The sequence below is a fragment of the Schistocerca gregaria genome, chromosome 5, assembly GCF_023897955.1.
Source record: "Schistocerca gregaria isolate iqSchGreg1 chromosome 5, iqSchGreg1.2, whole genome shotgun sequence".
Lineage (NCBI taxonomy): Eukaryota > Metazoa > Arthropoda > Insecta > Orthoptera > Acrididae > Schistocerca > Schistocerca gregaria.
Genome location: NC_064924.1, coordinates 282,781,693 through 282,805,469, shown reverse-complemented (window position 1 = coordinate 282,805,469; position 23,777 = coordinate 282,781,693). Strand labels below are relative to the sequence as shown.

General features: G+C 42.9%; 1 protein-coding gene across 1 annotated transcript in view; it reads left to right on the top strand.

Annotated features, from left to right (window-relative positions):
• Positions 1-1,044: 1,044 nt before the first annotated feature.
• Positions 1,045-23,777, top strand: part of LOC126272292 (probable beta-hexosaminidase fdl) — a 181,863-nt gene continuing 159,130 nt past the window's right edge. The window contains exon 1 of the mRNA XM_049975056.1: positions 1,045-1,259. The gene's annotated coding sequence lies outside the window, so the exon portion shown is untranslated. The remainder of the gene's footprint in view (positions 1,260-23,777) is intronic.

Sequence of the window (23,777 nt, the reverse complement as noted above, 5' to 3'; positions counted from 1 at the left end):
TAACCTAAGGACATCACACACATCCATGCACGAGGCAGGATTCGAACCTGCTACCTTAGCAGCCGCGTGGTTCTGGACTGAAGCGCCTAGAACAGCTCGGTCACCGAAAAAAAAAATGTTCAAATGGCTCTGAGCACTATGGTACTTAACTTCTTAACTTCTGAAGTCACCAGTCCCCTAGAACTTAGAACTACTTAAACCTAACTAACCTAAGGACATTACACACATCCATGCCCGAGGCAGGATTCGAACCTGCGACCGTAGCGGTCGCGCAGTTCCAGACTGTAGCGCCTAGAACCGCTCGGCCACCACGGTTGGCTCGGTCACCGCAGCCGGCTTGCAAATAATGATATAGCTAACAGCCTCTCCTCGTAACTTAACAACCTCTGACATGACTATATTGTTTTTCTTTAGGAATGGTTTGATGATATTCAACTGCGTCGAAATGTATGACTCATCCGTTCTTAGTAACGAAAATTGTCGGCTCCCAGCCGCTTAAATAACAGAATGTGGGTGAATTAGTTTCTCTTCCATTAACCTTCCACTAGCCGATAGCTTTCTCTGGGCTTTTTTTTTCTTTGTTACCTCTGAAACAGCCGAGGCAAACTTCGGTTTTTGGTGCTGTGTAATACCTAACAGGATCTCGTACATCGTAAACTCAGTGAACTTAAGATGAACGAATCAGAAGAACAGGGCGGCGCTGTAATCGCTGATTGCAGCTGGTAGGGTCGTGTGTGGGCTGCCAAGAAATTGGTCGGTCGGTCGGCCGATAAAATTGGTGCGTGTGTTGGGGTGAAACTGCGATCCTTACACTCGCTTCATTCAAGCAAATGGCGCTCCGGACGAATTCGATATTCGCGTACCATCTGTAAGAACAGCAAGTACGTGCTAATCCCACTACTGTTGTGGCTATGAGGAACTCTTTCGTCCTCGGAACGTTGTTATCAGCCGTGGCTGGCGGCTGTTGCGGCCGTGTGCCGGTAGTCTTCCTACGTACGGCGGAGGCCGTTGCGCGGCGCTGAAGCGTGCGGCGTTGTGTAATGGCCGGTGCGCGGGCCGTCACACGGCAGTCGCGCTCTTTCTGGTTCCGCCGTCGTCAGTCGAGTCGAGCTGCTGGGCCGGACCTTATCACCAGATAAGCGGCCCGTCGCTGCCTTCTTCTGCCACCGGCCCCTAACACTGTCCGCCGCCGCCCGCAGGTGCACCCAGCTGTTCGCGCTGCCGCAGGCCGCGAGGCAGCGTCCCCGACGCCGTACCTGGTGAGTCAGTCACGCTCAACCTGTCATTCACTGCCGAATTAACTGTCAGCAGTTCTCGAGATTTCTTCCCCTCGAAATATTTTTGTCCACGGTTTGGCTTAATGACTTAGAAACTACATTCCGCAGCTAATACCTGATCTATTTATTTACTTTGTCTTCGTATTGACGAGAAATAAGAATCTTCACAAGGATTTCAAGTCACTTAGTCTTGCACAAAAAGGTGTGCATTATTCAGGAACCCATATTTTAAATAACTTGCCAGCAGCCATAAAAAGCTTAACAACCAATGAAATTCAATTTCAGAGAAGCCTAAAGGATTTATTGGTGGCCACCTCCTCCTACTCCATTAATGAATTTCTCAGTAAAACCAACTGATTTGTGTATATACACAGTGTTACAAAAAGGTACGGCCCAACTTTCAGGAAACATTCCTCACACACAAAGAAAAGATTTTATGTGGACATGTGTCCGGAAACGCTTCATTTCCATGTTAGAGCTCATTTTCGTTTCGTCAGTCTGTACTGTACTTCTCGATTCACCGCCAGTTGGCCCAATTGAAGGAAGCTAATGTTGACTTCGGTGCTTGTGTTGACATGCGACTCATTGCTCTTCAGTACTAGCATCAAGCACATCAGTACGTAGCATCAACAGGTTAGTGTTCATCACGAACATAGTTTTGCAGTCAGTGCTATGTTCGCAAATGCGGACTTGGCAGATGCCCATTTGATGTATGGATTAGCACGGGGCAATAGCCGTGGCGCGGTACATTTGTATCGAGACAGATTTCCAGAAAGGTGTCCCGACAGGAAGACGTTCGAAGCAACTGATCGGCGTCTTAGGGAGCACGGAACATTCTAGCCTATGACTCGCGACTGGGGAAGACCTAGAACGACGAGGACACCTGCAATGAACGAGGTAATTCTTCGTGCAGTTGACGATAACCCTAATCTCAGCGTCGGAGAAGTTGCTGCTGTACAAGGCAACGTTGACCACGTCACTGTATGGAGAGTGCTACGGGAGAACCCGTTGTTTCCGTACCATGTACAGCGTGTGCAGGCACTATCAGCAGCTGAATGGCCTCCACGGGTAAAAATTCTGCGAATGGTTCATCCAACAATGTGTCAATCCTCATTTCAGTGCAAATGTTCTTTATGGATGAGGCTTCATTCCAATGTGATCAAATTGTAACTTTTCACAATCAAGATGTGTGGGCTGACGAGAATCCGCACGCAATTGTGCAATCACGTCATGAACACAGATTTTGTGAGAACGTTTTGGAGGGCATTGTTGTCTTGATTGGGCCCCATGTTCTTCCACCTCCGCTCAATGGAGCACGTTATCATGCTTTCATACGGGATACTCTACCTGTGCTGCTAGAACATGTGCATTTACAAGTACGGCACAACATGTGGTTCATGCACGATGGAGCTCCGGCACATTTCAGTCTGTGTTCGTACGTTTCTCAACAACAGATTCGGTGACCGATGACCTCTACCCTCTTGACTTTCATTTATGGGGTCATTTAAAAGCTCTTGTCTACGCAATCCCTGTACCAAATGTAGACTCTTCGTGCTCGTATTGCGGACGGCTGTGATACAATACGCCGTTCTCCAGGGTTGCATCAGCGCATCAGGGATTCCGTGCCACGGAGGGTGGATACATGTATCCTCGCTAACGGAGGACATTTTGAACATTTCCTGTAACAGTGTTTGACGTCACGCTGGTACGTTCTGTTGCTGGTTTCCATTCCATGATTAATGTGATTTCAAGAGAAGTAATAAAATGAGCTATAACATGGAAAGTAAGCGTTTCCGGACACACGTCCACACAACATATTTTCTTTCTTTGTGTGTGAGGAATGTTTCGTGAAAGTTTGGTCGTACCTTTTTGTAACACCCTATTCTATAATTTTCTGCACCTGTTCAGTGCAGTAATGTATTCATTGTAAATAAGTATTTAGTAGCTGTATTACACGTTGATTACCTTATAAATAAATAAGAAAATTATTTTAAATTCAGTGCATTAGTATTTGTAAAATGAATCTTTCATACAGCGTTCATTAAAAGATGACGACCATGCAGCTTGGGATCTGTGGAATGTTTAATTAGCTTATTTCTTAGAGTTGTCTTCTATTTGTCGTCTATTGTTTTTCTGACGTGTTCTACGTCCTGGAGGAGCTCCTCACTACGGATGAATTGGAATGAAAGTAAATCTAATATAACTATCACCTTCGCTGTTTTCGATCTTTGCAGTACTCAATCTTCCCATGTCATTTTGTCTTTCTTCTGCCCATCTTGTTTGCAATTACTAAGTTCTCCTTTTAAAGCCTCCTAAATTTAGTGTGTTGCTCTTTTTGTTACTGCTCATTCTTTGATTTTCTTTAGTTCTTTAATTTCTGTAATCCGTACTATTGTAAATATTTTTTCAACAATACAGTGCTGTTTTTGTTTCCTTCTCATACATTCGGTAGAGATGTCAAGAAAAGATTGATCTTAGCTTTATTACTTTCGATATTTTGTCTATTTTTCGTATATGTCCTCGTTACTTGTCACTTTCCAACCATCTGAAATTTGTATTGTACTCATTATTTTTCTGATGAGTCGTAGAAGAGCCTCTAATCTGTCCAGCTGATAGTTCATTGTTCAGCATTTAATAGAAACGTTCCGGTCCTAATATTGTGGTATGTTTTTTTTTCAAATACTTTATAAACCGTATTCTCTTTCCATTTCATTAACTCTGACATCTATTATGACTTTCTCTAGTCCATTCTGCTGTATGATTCCTCCAGGATATTCAAATTTGCAAACGCGGTATGTTTCACGTACCATATTTATTTCTATGCATTTTAGTGAATTTTTTCGGCTGAAATTCTGCGAGCTGCTCTGTTGGAAATTTTTAGATTTGAGTAACTACTTACAGACATTCTCAAAGTATTTTATTCATTTATACTTAATGTTTTCCGCGACTGGTTTCTGGGCCGCAACCCCTTCCCAATTCCTTGCATTCATGCACTCAAAGCTGGACTGTAGCAACGAGTGTTCAATACACAAAATGCTTGTCGGGAAGGAAGGGTATTATGAATTGCGTTGCATGTGGTTTCCCTAAACAACTTGAAGAGACTTTCGGAATAGCGCAGTTAACAAATCCACCACTGACCTGGTCCACTAGAGTTTATGTTAAGTCTCTAGCGACCACGGTGTCAACGGGGCGTGAAACAAACACCTCATACCTCGCGGCATATGAAATGCGGCCTTAACGTAACTGTTAAATCTACGAGGAGGGGCGGTATTTTCCGCTATTGTTTGTACGAGTGGAGTGAAATTAGCAGTTTATTTATGTATGTAAAATGGTGCGTGTAATTTCACTTTTGTAATCTCATCCGACGTCGGGATTAGGTTGCAAGGATATGGCTCGACTGAATGTGTGTAAGGAACAAATTTTGTGGTGAAAGTTTGATCCATAGCGTTAGTTTTCGACAAAATTTGTTCCAAATTGTCAAATCTGCTTAGTTTGGTTCAGTGATGTTTAATTTCTATGAGATTCCATCGTAGTCAAAATTCACTCCAAATGTAACGGACTTTCCTCTAACTAAAATTTTAAACAGAGTTCAGAAATTCTGTATTATGTAACATAAAAAGCTCCGATAATTACTTTAGTGCTTATGTGCATATACCTTACACCAATTGTGGGAAATCCTAGAGAAGGAAAGCGGTGTTCCTGCGTAACTGTCAGTCAATGGCCGCATTTTCAGTTAGATTTAGTGGCAAGTCTGATGACCACTACATAAATAGGACATTGAACTTTACTTCCTCCTGTGTTGTGTATTAAATCTGACTATCGTTTCAGAACCATTTGTAAACCTAAGAAGAGGGTAATGTTTCCGCATTCAGTAATTATGTATTTGCTTGCGGCAGCTCGCATGCGACGTAATGAGCATCACATGCTTGATGTACTGGTTAAATGTAAGTTTCCTCACGGAGCTTTATCAGATTAGCTACAGTCCCAAAGTCTTTACTCTGGTTTTCAGATTTTTGACATAAAATTTAAATATCGCATATTCAGTGCCGTATTCACCCAATGACATGCCACACCATTTTCAGCTGCCAGTACTCCGAAGATTCTACCAAAGAAATGTTTGGAAAGTAGGTAAATGTAAAATGTTCAGTAGATTTTATGTTCTTGTCAAAAGTAGCAACAGTTTACCCACAATACTATTTCGTAGGAAATTGCAGATACAGTGAATTTCGCGGCACTGCCGTATAGCTTCAGTGACCGATGCAGCTTTCTTAAAAATTTATTTTGGTGGCATTGTTTTCTAATAGAGACCAAGGTCTAAGATACGTTGGGAGCTGCTGAAGGAAAGCTACATCATAAAAAACTGTTACTGGACAATTAAAGCACCCATTCAGAGAACAGTGGGTGACCATAGATCACGTATGTTTATTACTTTGAATTGTACGTTCTGGTCTAACATGTGGTACACAATAACTTCGTTATCCTCACCTTTCTTTTAAAAAAATGCATCGTGCGGTACGTCGTATTTGTTTCCAGTGTAAGGCATTCTCTTGTATTGATATTTTCAGGTTTTTAATGTGTTCGAAGAGACAAAAGGCTGGTTTGACAGTTAAAATACGCGCCTTTCTGCTTCAAGTTACTCGTTAAAGCGGGCGGGTTGCATGGCATTCTTCACCGTTTGACATTTAGAGTACATCGTAAACTAAACCGAGCGAGACGTCGCTGTGATTAAGTCTTTGAGGGGAGAGAATGTACTAATTAAAATTTCTTATGGTCTTTCTCCATACCATGACCGAAGTGTCTAACCTTGTGCTCTGAACTGCACGTAAGACAGCCCATGCGCTACGCTTTCTCACGGTGTAGTATGTTGGTAGCGCGTCTACGCGTCACGGTGGAGGAAGCCGATAGATTAGTATGTGGTAGATAATGAACAGCTGTTAACAGATAAGTTTTTATGTTGGTAATATACGAATTACTGGCTTTTTGCGTTGTCTTCCCTTAAGTCTGCTGTTTTCCACACATTGACGTTCTTGTTATTGGTATAGGCCTACAGCACATTTAAAATTACAGTATTTTCGAATATCATTTACAATTTTGTCTGAAATACGAAAGGGAGATATGGAAAACATTGACAGGAAGAAGGGACAGGATGACAGGATATGTTTAGACATCCATTCCATGGTACTAAAGGGAGCTGTATAGGTTAAGAACTGTAGAGGAAGACAGAGATTGGAATACGTCTAGGAAATAGAAGGCATAGGCTGCAGTTGCCTCGGAGATGAAAATACTGTCAGAGGAGGGCTAATAAGAAGACTGGTGGCGCAATAAAATTAATAAATTTTAGTTTTAGGACGTCTTTTCTGAAAGAATTTGTCTGGACTGTAACTTTGTACGAAAGTACAACGTGAAAGCTGAGAAACTCAGACAAGACGCGATTCGATTTTACATTGTGGTGCTACAGACGAATGCTGAAGATTAGATGAGCAGGTCGAATAAGTCATGTGGTACTGATTTTAATTGTTGAAAAAGAAACATAGTTCACAACCTGACTAAAGACTGGTTGACAGGACTCATCCCGAGACATCAAGTAGTAGTCTATTTGGCAGTGGAGGTTGATGAGGATGGTAAATATTGTAGAAGACGGAAACTGAACTACAGTAAGTAGGTTTAAATAGATGTAGGATGCAGTATTATGCAGAGACGGAGGCTTGCACAGAATAGACCAGCGTAGTGAGCTGCATCAAGCCTGTCTTCGGACTGAAGAATACGGCATCAATACCATGTGCTCATCAGAACATTTTCAAAACTGACAGCTGTATGTAACACTATGCCCAACAGCCGGATCAAAACTCAGTGGTTGGCTGCAAGCATAGCCCTCAGAAAACGGTTTTAGATGTCTTTTGTAGACATCAGACCACCCCAATATGGAATTCATATTTTCATTTTGTTAAGAGTAATGTCACATTTAGTGGGGTATTTATCCTGTAACGTTCCATTCGCGCTGTACCGCGCTATAAGGTTCCTAAGAACACTAACGTATCTGAAAAGAACGATGGTTGTTCAATAAGTAATGCCCCACATTTCTTTCTCCGAACATATTTATAGTTTAGAGAGAATTTGGTGAAAATATACATCTTGTCCATGTCCTATTTTTCTATGTAGTTGCCATCACGTCCTATGGCCGTACGCCAACGTTGTGGAAGAGCATATATTCCCTCCTGGTAAAAGCTCTGTCCGGCTCGCGTAGCCATGTTTTCACTGCCTGATAGCCACTTTCGTCATCTTCAAAGTTTGCTCCCCGTAGACAATCTTTAAGCGGCTCAAAAAGATGGAAGTCGGAGGGTGCCAGGTCTGGGCTGTAGAGTGGATGAGGCAATGATGTTCAACACAATTTGGCGATGTGTGCCCAGGTTCTCTGACTTGGGTGTGGTCGTGCATTATCATACTGGAGCGAGATTTCTGCTGGATTCTTGTCCGATCGAACAGGTCGGAAGCGGCTCTTCAGTTTAGTCAGTGTCTTCTCGTATGTCTCTGAATTGATAGTTGACCCTCTTGGCATAACATCCACGAGAATGGCGCAATCACAATCCCAGAAGGCTCTCACCATAACTTTTCAGTCAGAGGAGGTTGTCTTGAATTTCTTCTTATGGTTAATGAGGATGACACTCCATGGATCCATGCACTGCATGTTTGTTTCCGTTCCCCACAACGATCTGTGACAAATGCCTCTCCGTCGGTCTCAAAACGCTCCAACAATTCAGATGAATTGCCTTTCTTTGTGTCTTGTGGCCCGCTGTGAGCATTCGTGGAGCTCAGAATGAGCACCTCTTTGAATATCTGAGTGTCTCGTTCATTGCAGACGGACTTCCAATGGTGGCTGACAACTGTAGAGCCAATTGTCGAGTACGGCTTTGCCATAGAACAATTATCAAACTTGAAGCACCGACAAGTACGTTTGTCTACGTGTATTAGTGGCTTTCTAAAAGCAAATGTGGGGTATTACTTATCGAACGACCCTCATACATTTCTGTGAAATGAGCATATTCTTGGCTTTTCTGCTCGGCGCTGCAGTACAGTAATTATGAAACGGCCACAAACTTTAATAGACCTTACTGGGGGAAGATGAAACTACCTGGTTATAAAGACGTTTTTAAGTCAAACATGTGTAATGTGTATATGCCGAGTAAAGCGACAAATGAAAAATTGTACTGGGCCGGGATTCGAACCTAGGTCTTCTGATCACTAGGCGGAAGAGCTAACCACTGCTGCAGTGGCTTTGCACAGCTGCACAACCACTGCTGCAGTGGCTTTGCACAGCTGCACAGACCACTCCGGCCCGCCTCACTCCTCAGTCCAAATTCGCATTCACGCCTCAACCCACTTTGTATTCACCCTAAACTCGATCAGCATTGCAGAGACCATCCAACAGTATTGTAATAACACCTCAGCATGGAACAAATCGGGAGATTCTGCCTGAAACCTAGGCATCGGTCATTTAATGAAATGACATTGTGGTTCCAGGTACCTGGGCTCGAATCCTAGCCTGGTACAAATTTTCATCCGTAGCTTCAGTCTGCATATACAGGGTGTTACATAAAGGTACGGTCAAACGTTCAGGAAACATTCCTCACACACAAAGAAAGAAAAGATGTTGTGTGGACATGTGTCCGGAAACGCTTACTTTCCATGTTAGAGCTCATTTTATTACTTCTCTTCAAATCACATTAATCATGGAATGGAAACACAGCAACAGAACGTACCAGCGTGACGTCACAGTTACAGGAAATGTTCAAAATGTCCTCCGTTAGCGAGGATACATGTATCCACCCTCCGTGGCACGGAATCCCTGATGCGCTGATGCAACCCTGGAGAATGGCGTATTGTATCACAGCTGTCCACAATACGAGCACGAAGAGTCTACATTTGGTACAGGGGTTGCGTAGACAAGAGCTTTTAAATGCCCCCATAAATGAAAGTCAAGAGGGTAGAGGTCATCGGTCACCGAATCTGTTGTTGAGAAACGTACGAACACAGACTGAAATGTGCAGGAGCTCCATCGTGCATGAACCACATGTTGTGTCGTACTTGTAAATGCACATGTTCTAGCAGCACAGGTAGAGTATCCCGCATGAATTCATAAAAACGTGGTCCATTGAGCGGAGGTGGAAGAACTAAAATGAGCTTTAACATGGAAATTAAACGTTTCCGGACTGATGTCCACATAACATCTTTTCTTTATTTGTGTGTGAGGAATGTTTCCTGAAAGTTTGGCCGCACCTTTTTTGTAACACCCTATATACATCTTCGTTGTCACCTATTTGTAATCGTGGATACCAGGGTGTGGATGGACATAAGCTAGACGGACGTGGTGGGCAAATCTATGCAGTGACTTCGGTAGAGCTTCTTCCGGAAAATTTTACAAATTAGCAATGTCCTGCGATTGGGTATTAAAAAGCAAAAAGGGGCAGAAGGAAAAAATGACAATGTCCATTTAGCTAATATTTATTGTGGAGAAAGTCTTGGTGATGCTCTGATCTGTTGTGTAAAGCGGCGTATAGCTTAGGTGGAAAAGTGAGAGTTTACGGATCCAGCGAGTGTGTTGTGTGTGAATAGAATCTCACCTGTTCAGTGCTAGATTAACGAGAGGACTCCGTAATGATTAGTTCATAGGATAGTCCGTAATCAGCCTAATGACTACTGTGAAGATCGTTTCTTTGCATCCGAAAGGTTAATAGTTTGATTGCAGTAACATGCACACACAGCTTGTGTAATGGATGTCACAAGTGGTCTCAAATTCGCGTATTATGTTTATTTTGTACTAACGTGTCATTTGTGTTTAACCTCTAACTAGGTAATCGTGGAAGCTGTCATGGATCAACAGAGATAACTGGCGCGGTAGTTACAGCAGTGGACCCTTATCCTGAAGTACGACGCTTCCGATCTGCGTCCCGTAACAAAGACGTTTCAATGGTTCTATTGAATCCGTTAACACGTTGACTGAGACCAGGCCCCCAGCGGACACAGATTTTGTAAATCAGTGTTGTGCACAGATACGTATTCCTTGAATGAGTCGAAACTGGTGCGTAGGAAATAAGAGGGATATCTTGTTCGTTTAGAATTTCTAGTTTTTGCAACTAGGAAAAACTACGCCAATTTATTAGATTGCTGCGTAGGTTGGTAGCGTTTTTGTTTTGCATGTTGGTATTTCGGTTGCTGTGGATTTCTTTATCGATTGTTTTTTATTTGCAGTTCACTCTTCCTATTTGAGTGTAATGTCATTGTAATTTGGAGATAGAGCTGTGGACGCTAGAAAATGGAGTGCAAAATGGAGAAATCGGATCATTTCCGACATTCTTCTGTTTGAGGTAGAGGAATGACAGCAGCGGGGACCCCGAAGGAAACATTTGGGCCATCTATAAGGATAATGCTACCGGACAGAATACGGAAAGAAAATGGTCTCTCGTTTTAAGGAGAATCGTTTTGGTATTAGTGATTCTCCACCCACAGGAGACCTTCGAGGTTTGACGAAGATCGTTTAAACGCACTAACCCGAAATGATCCACATTGTACTCCAGAACAGGGAAATGTGATGAAATGCGATTATTCCACAGGTGACATGTGCTTGCAAAAGTAGGTGTGTGGATATCACCTGTTCGAAGCCAGTCAGAAAAAAATCAACTGGTGGCTGTAGTGCATCTCTGCATGCTCGTCAAAAATTTGATCATGATCAGCGACCATTCCTCTCCTGTATCGTTAATGGTGAAGAACGGTTTCTTTATGGTAACATAAGGAACAGTAAGGAATGGTTGAACCCAAACAAAGCAGCAACTTCCCTTGCAAAGACCCGGTCGCATCCACAAAAGATGTTACACATCTGGTGGAACTGCGACGGTATGGTGTAGTGCAAATTGCTATCCCGAGGAGTAACAATCACTGCTGACATTTATTTTGAAGAACTGAGATGTCTTGGAGACGCAATCCAATAACGACCAGGATGACTGCGTGCAGCGATGCTACTCAGAGATAACTCCCTCCCGCATTCTGGTAGACTGACACAAAAACGCTATACATTAACTGCGTTGGGGAGTCATTCCGCACCCACATTACTCACATATTCTTTCACTCTTTCATCTTCTTCGCATTGTATAGAACAAACTTCAAGGAACTTCCTTTCCAAATGAAAATGCGCTCCGAACATGGGTCGACGAATATTTAGACTCAAAACCGTTATTTCTGTAGTCTCAAACTCGAGAAGCTACCCCAGAGTTGGCAGACTGTTGTATATAGTGAAGGAGAACATATTACTAGAGTCTGTTACGTGAGTCTTATTAGTTTATTAAACGTGCAGAAAACCGCTACGAACTTATGAACTGACGTACCAATATACGAGTAATAGGTTGATGGTATGAGCACTTCGAACGGTTGGATGAAACCAGTGTAGTCGAAAAATTCCTGTAAATGAATAAAAATGCGAAGACATGTTGGACAGCTAAGGAGGAAATTGACATATAGTTAAGGATACCTCTAAAGTACTCTCCTCCGGGATAGGTGACCTGAAGAAAAGGATAGGAAAAGTTGGAAGAGGCTCCTCGTCAGCTCCTGGTAAACTGCGGCAGGGCGACGACGACCATAAATGGTTTTTGCGCAAGTGAATCCCTACCGTCAAAAACTGGAACGGCACGACGCTGTAAACGTCGAGAAACGGCTGGTTTCATTGATGAATATTGGAGGATCTTGGAACAATCTAATTTTGATGTCGGTGATCCAGTATTCCGGTTTCTGACGAAGACTTGTTTCTGGATTAGACTGATATAGCAGCGATAAAACAATTAACACCTTATACAAAGGTGGGCCGGCAGCGCCAATATTACACCGTTCTTCGGCCAGATAGTACAAACAGCAACAAGGAAGAGTGAAAAACAAAATGTAATGATCTACAAAAACAGTACTCAAGAGTAAAAAAAAACACGGAGTCGTTCAGATTTGTAGTAAAATAAAAAACGTTCAGCACTTCTACACGAACACTGACTGAAATAACACATGTGAACGATGGAGCGTGGGCGGTGAAACACTAAAGCACTAACACGACGGCACACACAAGAACCGATGGCTATGATCTCCGGCGCGCGAATGATCACGTGACTTGTACGAGTCAGGGGAGCTTCCAGAAGGGGAGAGGAGGGTGTAGATGAAAGTGTCTGAGGAGACGGGAGGGGGAGGGAAGGAGGTAGGGAGGGTAGGGGAAGGGGGGGGGACACAGCAGCAATGATGACAGCGAGTATTTGTAATGGTGAAGAAAAGAGACTAAAAAATTTACAGAAAGTAGAACTGTGAGAAGCCACTATTGCGGCCAAGGCGACACTGATACCTCGCTAACGGAAGCGAGCATTTAAAGGCCACGTTATCCACAGTACATGTTTCATCAAGCCGCATGTGACTGGATGTAATACAAACAAGTCGCCATAGGCTGTACTAAACACAGTGCATCTTGTGGCCGGCGGCAGTCACACGGTTCCAGGTATTAGGTTTTCCTGCGTTCTGCCGGTGTCCTCATGACTGTTAACGTGTTAAGGCGAATTCCAGGATGATTCCTTTGGAAAGGACGCTGCCGAATTCCTCGCACAAGAGCTTACTGTGGGTCTCTAATGACGTCATAGACGTGACGTTGAACCCTGAGTTTGTCTTGCCTTAAGCACACACTGTTAATCTGTTTTTATGAATTAACAATTAATAATAGGAAGTATAATACAATATAATGGTAAATAAAACAAAGCATTACAACAGTTGGAGAGTAACAGTATGGTTTCAGATCAGTTAGGTCATGCACTGAGGCAGTATTCATTCTGTGAAAGGTTGTAGAGAAATCCACTGAATAAGACAGACCAACTTATCTTTGGTTTGTTGATTTACAGAAGGCTTTAGATGGAATTCAGTTAACAGACGTGGTAAATGTGCTCCACAATCGGAGGATTCCTTCAAAGCTAATAAAAACTGAAGACATTTATTTCACCAACCACATCGAGGCGAAAATTGGTTCCAGGTTAACTAGCTGCATAGCAGTTAATAATGGCATTAGACAAGGTGACTCTTTGAGCTGTATAAGTTTTAACACTCATGGACGAGATAAAGAAGGTATTAGCCGGTAGTAGTTACCGAACGGGGGCGAAGAAATAAAAGGCCACTTATCATGCTGATTTAGTTCTGCCAGCAAACAATAACGGCAACCTGCAGAAACTTCTACCTATATTGAACGTGGCAGCAAAAAAAAACTGTTTTCATATCCACTCAAACTAAATGTACGACTACATCTGTGGAATCAGAGGCAAGCTGGAAATGATGGAAAAATTTGTCAACAGGTAATGATATGTAAATATCTTGATATTGAACTTCACAGCATTGGAAATGTCGAAAAAGCAGATAGAGAAAAAGTAGGAAAAGCAAATAGTGGCAGGGTGTTCAAATGGTACTATATGGAAAAATAAATATATAGCAAAAGCTGAAAAGGCAAGAATATCCTAAACAGATTGTACCGTTATGACGTTCACACTTGACAAAAGATCAGAAGCATCCAAAACAGGCTTTCGATAACCATGGAAATAAAATTCTGTGAAGGATTTCAGAGAAGACGCAGAGAAGTGAAAGCAATAGAAAATGATACACAGTGGACTTCATAAATGATTGAGTACATAAGAGAAAGCATGAGAAAACACACAAACTGGATGGATGGATGAAAGAAGGATTGTGAAAATTGTAAGAAATAAATCACTAGCTGGTAAAGGAAAAATTGGCTGTCCAACATGGAGTGAAAACCTCAGGGTGCGCTGAGGGGTACTGAAGAAAACAGGTTTTTTCCTGCGAAGAACTATTATAAATTAACGTTTTCTATGTTTATTACGTTTCTTCAGTTTTCAGTATACTTTTGAACCTGCTCTCACACGTAAACAATGAATGGAAGAATTCATCTACTGTGTATAAGCTCTATTTGCGTGATGGTAGGAAAGGTATTTGCTAGGATCACACAGCGAGGAATCCACAGGCTTAGAAACCATTCAACTAGGCAAACACTGTCAGAAGGGAAACGGTGTTCTGATGTTCCTTTAACACTTATTAGTTCTTAGTTTTCCCCGTTTAAGAAGCTTGGGAAATCTCCAGGAATGCTCACGCTAGTTTTCGTTGAAATAGACGGTAACTGTCAAGTAAATCTGCTAAGCTTAGAGCGCTAGCCATTGGTCAAATAAACGTAGAAACTGCTTGAATTCTGTAAGTGGCGATTTCTGCGCTTACTGGCTCTGCCGCCCATTGACGTTCGTATTTAGGTATACAGAACCGATGCACATTTCTCTATTGAAACGGTTTTTAATGCTTGGTTGTGGTGACGAACTGAAGTGATATTTTTAATTGCCTTGAGGAAAGAACATAAATTCCCTCGAAATTACAGTATGTACTCAGTCTGACCAGAATTGATTTGGTACAAACTTGTGTGTTTCTGCGACGTAAAGGACATAATGCTATCGTTAAAATGTTGGCTACTGAGAATAAACTGTCACTCCACTTTGACTACCCATCAACACTCATGATGATGGCTGTTGTTAACCTAGTCTTTGTTTAAAGTGAGGGAGATCTATAGTAAACTTTCACCGAGACCTCTTAACATGAGGATAGGAAATAGTTTTAAATGACTCTTAACAAAAGTAAGAACGGTAGCTTTTGCCATTGCTTTAAATACCGTTAAATGTTTACGTAAGAATAGTGATAAAACTTTACGACGGTGGATACCCGTGGCCTTCACTTTTATAACACTTTTTCTTCAAAAAGCTTCCCAGGAAGCGATAATGTTAATTCAAATTTTGCTCGCTTAAGAGCTTTCTAATGCCGTGAAAGGATATATACATGAATAAATATTTCATTATTTCAAAAACAAGAATAGAAAACTAATTGGCCTACTTCTGGCTTATGATTTGTAGTAAATATTCGGGTCTATGGTATTTGCGAAAGGGACACCCTCTATTCACAAAACACGGTACTGTTATCACAAAAGTTTCATCTTTTACCAGAAAATGTTCTTGTGATCTGTAGGTTACCACTGTGCTTCCTAATACAACGTTTACAGAAAATTTCGTTAAAGATTACATGTACACTTGGTAAAGTCACCCTTAGCACATGAAGATTGACCTCTCAGGTCAAAGACTTTACTTTAGTCACTTTGAAACTAAAACTGAAGAAAAATGAATATACTTGCATTCGTTGGTAGTGGAGATGAAGCAATCAACTGACCATACAGATCGGTTTTTATAAGTGAGCGAAGGCAAATGTAGCGTTGTTTCCGTTGAACGTGTGAAGTCATAAAGTTTAAATTATCACCTCGAAAAAAATAAAGGTATAAAATTTTTGTCCAGGCCTGGCATATACTGAATCCCCCTTGCCTTAGTACCGTAGAAAGCCACTAGAGGGGCCAAAATAAAATGGCGAGGTCCGTTGATAAACTGAAAGCGGACTGCGCCGTTTCATTTTGTCTCCTCGATAGGCTTTCTACAGAACACCACGAAGATTTCAATGTATGCTAGGCCTGAAGACATTAACCTGCAGCAAGAAAATTAATGCGTAGCTTCATTTTTCGAGATGCTAATTAAAACTTTGTCTGCTCTTCGCGCAGCCACGACCGTATTCTCCCCATCTTTTTACGTTTGAGCTATTGCTACTTCCCAGAGAGAGAGAGAGAGAGAGAGAGAGAGAGAGAGAGAGAGAGAGAGAGAGAGAGAGAGAGAGAGAGAGAGAGAGGGAGAGGAGGAGGGAGACAAGGCCACTTTCGTTACAGTGAAGTTGATGATAACTGATAGCACTAAGCCAGACTTCTTTCCTTCCAAACTAGGAAGACTTTTATGACACAAAGCAGAGTATAAGCGAGATAAAAATTATCGCGGGGAGTTATTTGCTCATCTGCGTACCTCACGTCTTGTGGCACCGGTTGGCGTGGATAAACAGGAAGTGGCAGAGACATTTAAAACATAAGTTTTAAAGAGCAAAACCTGCTTGACAAGCTTCGTTACTCTTTCACAGTAATTTCAGCATGCTTCATTTGGGAGTTGAAGTTGCCATAGCAAACTATTAAAATGCTTCGCGCGCTTCGTAACAAACATTGCTGTTCAAGAGCATTGGCAAATGCGTTTACCAAATGCCGCAAAGTCTGCTACATCTTACTTCTTTCCTTTAATTCCCTCCCCTCCCACCCCACCGTCCTCCTTAATCTCAGGTGCTTAAAACTGTCAGTAAAATTGTGACGAGCATGAGGCCCTAAGCTACTACAGTACTTCTTGCTTTACAACGCTGCAATTTTACAATGTATTTTCTCAGACTCTGTAGGATAGATTCCCTGCTGACAACCTAGCTCACTCATAGTGCGTAAACTGTGGTTTCTCCCACTTCGTTCCTTTTTTTTTTTTTACGCCACTCATTTCAATTAGCTTAAGTTTGGCCACCATATCTGGATTTGACCGCTTTCTCAAATTTTTGCGAAGGTCGCCCAATATCGATCATTGTAGCCAGTCCGTGTGGAAGGTGGCCTGGCACCCGAAAGGTAGGATCTTCCTGACCACATAGCAGTCGCACTATTTATGCACGAACTGTTACCTGTCAGTGCTTGCTGAACTTCAGATGCCTGTCTGGGCACCCCGTGACTCCGGGCTAGTAGATGGCCATTGTTCTGGCTGGGTAGGGGCTTCAGAGGGCCGGCTTTCGTTCGGAATAGGCAGAATCAGGGCGGATATTTGGCATCATGAAACGGCGAAAGCTATATGGTGGCTGTGAGGACCCGGAAGACAGACCACAATTCAGATTAAAACCATAAGAAATTCCACCTTCTTGGCTGCGTCATGGGCTGAAAGCAAAAAAAGCAACTAGCAGATGAAACTTCCTGGCAGATTAAAACTGTGTGCCGGACCGAGACTCGAACTCGGGACCTTTGCCTTTCGCAGGCAAGTGCTCTACCACTGAGCTACCCAAGACAACTAGCAGATATTTATTCCGCCCTGTTCCTCGTTCACATCCGAACAAATTAAGGGTCCTTTGTCTCCTAAGGCAATGTGTTTTTGCGGACACTATCGAAAACTTATTTGCGAACTATTTTCCATTAGCAAAACACCGTCGAGTCCATCTGAAGGCAGTAAATCCTACCCGCCCCCAATCATTATCACCTTACACAGCTTGCTGGCATACCTGCTACGTAAAACCCAGTAACAACCTAAACACAGCGTAGTATTTACTATTTTATCGTGACGTAACACTGCAGACGAACACAGAGAAACGAGGGATCCACTTTGTACGTCGTATACATAGAGCTGCACTGGAGAACAAGAGTAACATCAAAGTATCCAGGCTTGCCTTTACGGGGAATCTGATTCCAGGAAAGTCCAAAATAATGGTTTACCGCAGTGATGTGAAGTCACATTTCCCGTCCCCTTTGCGATGCTTTAAGCGCCAGTGCCTCAAACATGTCCTCACTATCTGCGACCTGAGTTGTAGAAACATGTCCATCACTTAGCGAAAATTCACCACCTGTCTCATCTGCAGTGTGCTACCCCACTTCAGAAGCGCACAGTACAGGAACTATATGGCCTTATACTTCGAACCCCGAAACAAATACAGCTGTTAACATCCTGTCCCCACGGTATCGGCTTTACCACTGTCCAGGTCGACAGCACTATCTGGCGTATTTTTACCTCGACGTCGACCTCCGGTAGTCGTGAATATAAATTTGACTTGAAAACCGACTGGACTGTGAAAGGTGCTAGCACATTGCTACATTACCATCGGCTGCTAATGTCAGACAGGAGCGGAATAATCATGCCATCTGCCTTCAGATGTGTTTTCCTCGTATAGTATTTTACCAGATTTCAGGAAATGAAGGTTAATAGCTCTAGTGTTAGGAAACAAATCGGCACAAACTTCGAGCGAAGCCTTTCAAACTCAATGCCGGAAGAAAATTCGTGACAGAATCGAGCTGGACTTGCATGCACGCAAGGGGGCGAAGAATAAAGTAGGCATCGCTTTTGTGAACAGGAAGTGCGATGAACAAATGGAAAAAAGTTTATCTGCTAACACTACAAACTAAACACCGTCGACATTTGCACTATTGTGCTGATGTTTTCAGTGCAATACAGAAGAAAAAGTGAAGGTGAGAAATCGAAATGCAGATATTTCGTAACCAGCAGTCAGTATGGAGCTTTATAAGAAATCACACAAAAAATTTGCGTGTAATTTTTGTTTGAATTAAGACTTCAGTCTGTAGATCTCAGACCGCTGGATTCGGAACGCAAAATACTGTTTCGGTTGGGTTAGCATGTAGTAAAATGGGGGGCTGGAGTTTTGGGGAGCCCTGCGGAAGCAACGGCGCGGTCTTGCTGAGACTGGCGGACGGATCCCGAGAGGAATCACAAGTAAGGCAGAGCAGTAGGCTGCCCTGGAAGGGCCCGCTAGGGAGGAGACAGCGGCAGGCCTACTCGCTTCCCACAGGGATCGCTGCCAGGCTACTCTGTGACGTTCTCAGAGAAAGTGCTGGCGGAAGGGACAGCGTGCTCAGAGGCAGCAGGCGAGAAGTCTACAACCAGGCATCCAAAACCTAATAGCTCTGCCACACACAGGGTGACAATTATTGAACTAAGTCACTCCAAAAGAAATGCACACTATTTTTGTATAAATACAGTTTTCATTCCGCATGTGTGAAAGTTTTACAGTGTGTAGATACATCCTTCCCGCTTGTTTTCAAACTTAGTTCAACCTATTCCCGTGAGTGGCGCCGTCATAGCATGTCTCAGAGATGGCTGCTACACTTGACGTTCGTCAGAAGCAACGTGCTGTCATAGAAATCCTGTGCTGTGAAAACGAGACAGTGGGAAACATCAACAAGAGGTTGAAAAAGGTGTACGGAGATGCTGCTGCCGATCGCAGTGCAGTTAGTCTGTGGGCAAGAAGGTTACGTGATGCAGGCAAGGCAGTATGGAGGACTGTCCTCGCAGCGGCAGGTCTCTTACTGCACACACTCCAGACAATGTGCAGTGTGTTAACGAATTGGTGACTGCTGACAGACGGCCGGAGTGGCCGAGCGGTTCTAGGCGCTAGTCTGGAACCGCGCGACCGCTACAGTCGCAGGTTCGAATGCTGCCTCGGGCATGGATGTGATGTCCTTAGGTCATTTATTTAATTAGTTCTGAGTTCTAGGGGACTAATAACCTCAGAAGTTGAGTCCTGTAGTGCTCAGCCATTTGAACTATTTTTGACTGCTGACAGACGCATCACAGTGAACGAATTTCACGCTACATTGGGATAGGGGAAGTGAGTGTTTGCAGAATACTGAAAGTGTTGGTGTTAAAAAAGGTTTGTGCCAGGTGGGGTCCCAAGATGTTGACACTGGCTCACAAAGAAAGAAGAAAAACTGTATGCAGCGAACTTCTGGAACAGTAAGAGAATTTGGAGATGAATTTCTTGAAAGAATTGACAGGTGATGAAACATTGCTCCATCTTTTTTCACCAGAGACGGAGGCAAACAGTGAAGTAGCATCACGCAAATTCACCCAAGGAAAAAAATTCAAAGCCACACCTTCTGCTGGAAAAGTTATGGGTACGGTGTTTTTCGATTCGGAAGGACTCATGTTTGTGGGCATCATGCCAAGTGGAACCACCATCAATTCTGATGCATATGTGACGTCACTGAAGAAACTTCAAGCTCGACTGAGTCGTGTTCGACCACATCGGCAAAAGCAGGATGTTTTACTGTTGCAGGACAACGCATGCCACATGTCAGTCAAAAAACCATGGGAGCGACCACAAAACTCGGATGGACAATACTGAAACACCCGCCTTACATTCCTGACCTGGCTCCATGTGACTATCATCTCTTTGGAAAACTGAAAAACTCTCTTCATGGAACAAGGTTTGATGATGACCCCCTTGTGCACGCTGCCGAACAGTGGCTCCAACAGGATGTATCTACACACTGTAAACTTTTCAAACATGCAGAATAAAAGATGGATTTTAAAAAATGTGCATTTCTTTTGGAGTGACCCTCGTACATGACAAAAGCTACGGCGTGAAACACTTCATTCAACATGTAAACGTGACTAGATTCAGATTTAGATTATGGCATTTTCGATATGCCTAGCATCATTGTAGATGATGTGGCACAACGAATAGCAAGTCTTAATGACCCGCTGAATTGTCGGAACATAGATGCTGTCGATGACCTACTGAACGGCTACTCACAGCTCAGGAATGGTTTTGGGATTGTTGCTGTACACCTTGTCTTTACTGTAGCCCCATAAAAAGGAGCCTCATGTGTCCAGATCTAGAGAACCTGGCGGCCAATCGAGACATGTGCCGGTGGCCTCTGGGTACCCCAGAGCCAGAATGCGGTCCCTAGGGTGCTCCTCCAGGATCTCTCTCTCCTGCTCCGATGGGGTCGAGCTACGTCTTGCATGAACCACATCTCGTCGAAATCAGGATCACTTTGGATAATGGAAATGAAATATCTTTTCAAACCTTGACGTATCGTTCGGTAGTAACTGTGCCACCAAGGAATATCGCACCGATAATTCCGTGACTGAACATTGCGCACCACACAGTCACCCGTTGAGGGCCAGTTTTGATTTATGACGAGCCCCTCAAAATGAAAGTTGCCTTCGTCGCTAAAGCAAACCATATTCATATCAAAATTCTGTTCAATTCTGTGGACAATAGTTGACGAAACACAGCAGCTGTTCTATGGCTCTGGGGCTTAAGGGTTGATGGGTTTGAATTTTGTATGGGAAGGAATGCTGGTCTTAAAAACTTGTCGCAGTGTCTCCCGGTTGATTCCCATCTCGTGCAGCTCGTCCGATCGATTTCCTTGAGCTGATTTGAAACACAGCTCGTGTCTTCAATTTTTTCCGACCGTCATTGTCAACGCTTTCATCGCGAATACTACCTGTTCTCTCAAACTTCAGAAACAAATCCTTGCTAGCAGACGGACCGGTTGTCTTCAGCCCGAACTCGGTCGCAAACTTCCTTCGAGCCGCAGTTGGGCTGTCAATGCTCGCATAATAGGCCTTTGCAAGCGCTATACGCTCAGGCACGCTGTACCGTGACATTGTCACGTGCAAATGGCCGATGACAAGCCACGTGCGCCTACCCATACTAATTCCCATCATGCCCCGCGGCCAAGTCTGCACTTTCAACGTTCTAACGCTAACCGTTCAGAAGTTACGATTTTATTTCATATAGTTCAGTGGTTGTCGCCCTGTACGCGAAACTGCAGGTGTTACATTATTTTCTAGCTACGTCTGTGTGAATCTGACACGGAGGCAGAGATTTTCGGTTAACGGATTTGCTTCAAACTTCGTACTCTGTTAGTGCATTAGTGAAACATTGATATTCAAAGAGTAAGACGTTTACGCGTCAATGGAGTACTGCTGCTTTGACAGTGAGCATGAGCTGGCAGTAGTCAGGTAGTTACCGTTCAAGCTCCGTAATCGTCGATCGCTTTATCGAGTCCTTTTTTGAATTTGTATTTTTTCAACACTAGTCGTACATATTGCATTTGAAAGGTAATAAGATGAAAATACATGCATATTTGCTTGAACTTTTATTGACTGCCCCATGTTATTTGGCTGTTCACTAATATTTATAACAAATTGTGCGACTATTGTTTATAGGGTATTTAAAAACTGTAAAGTACATTCACAATTGTTCATATTTCATTGACAACGAACGAGAAATTGCTTCTCGGGATGATGGTATTAAAATACATTCAATCGTACATTGCAAATTTTCCGCATCGATATGTACGAAAGTGTTGCGTTACCAGTACACGTGGTTTCCATCCAGATTTTCGGAAGAAAGATTTTTTTCCTTAACTCTGGAGATACCTTTGCATGTTGGAAAATTGCCTTCATTCGATGTCCTAGATGCCGTATAATTTAATATTTGCGTGTCAGTGTGATAATCGTCCTCCAACTTGTAACGGCTAAAGCGCATCTCACGATTAGCCTTGTTTTGTGGCCTATTTATTGGATAAAGTTACGTACACCTTTAATTATGGACGTTTGATTTGGGCTTTCCAAGCCTGTCCTTCCTTCCTAGAAAGCTGTCTGCAGATCTAAGCATCCATGTTGTGAGGTAATGGGCGAGTGGTGGCGCCCTGAAAATATTCTAAGCTCGGAGTTGGCGCGGCCACACGGGCTGCTCGGCAAGCCTCGGCTCGTCAGCAACGGCGTGATACCGAACATTAGCGGGAGCAACAGGGGTAGCCTCAGCGTGTGGTCCAGGCCGACCGCGTGGCTGGGAATTCCACGTTGATGCTGTGTCGAGGATTGTGCCTTGTGTCGATGAAGATGTCTTCCTGCAGTGCCAAACATGGACTCTGTAAAATCATAATCGCAGATATTTCACAGATCTAGAAATTAATAATAACCAGAGGAATCATATCTTAAAAAGAAACATGTACATCACCATTATTTGCACGACGAATTCTAATGGTGTAATAAGACTTTCAATATCTTTATTAGTTTAAAGTTAAGTATCTGACTGTAAATTGTATAAGTCACACCCAGGAAAGAATTTTCAAAATCTAAACGTTCATCCGATTTTGTCAATCGACGTGTTTTTAGAAAGCTATTAGTGTAAACCTAAACTGGTATGACTTACAGGCATGTAACTTGAATAGTACAGGAGTTATTCGTCAAAGTAGCCAATTAGTATTGATCGCATCACACCATAAGTACTCCACATTACACGAAAAAACACTAGTAGCATACTTATAAATATATTAATTTGTCTCTTTGTTGATATCCGATATATGCTATTCATGAAGAAAGTGGTAAAATATTTACTGTTTTTCAGAAAGCAGAGAGGACTTAGGCTCTGGCCTACTTCTGAGACTATTCCTTTGATATATGTTTATGTAATCTGTTTATGTATTTAATGTTGTGTGTTAGAGCGTGTTTATGATTCAGCCGTAGGAATATTTATTGAATTTAAAGTGATTTAAATGTAAATGCAGTATTTCTTAACGTGTTTCAGTGCTTGAAATGCGTTGGCTTGGAGACATATTGGTAGTGCTCTAGCCAGTCACAGCGCTCGTTGCTACGGTATGCGACTATCGAAATCAATGGAGACTGTAGAAAGTGGGGAGGAGCATGGGGTCGCACAGGACTCGGGGGAGAGCTGGGCGGTCGCAGGAAATACTTGGGGTGTTGAGCAGTTTGCGAGTGGTCGCGGGAGATAGAAATATTTCGTAGTGCCGACTTGTGCACTTGAGATTTCCGTGGATTCTGCAGTGAAGACGTAGTATGCGTTTAGAAGTAAATATCTTGCGAGCAATGTTGTTCATAACTAATTACGTGAAGTAGGAATCTATCGTTTCCCTGTTAAACTTATTTTATTTAATTGCAGGACCATCGACACTAATAAGTGTTCGGATGTAATAAACGGCATTCTTAGTCGTACTTCTGCTAACGTACTCATCATTTAAATTCG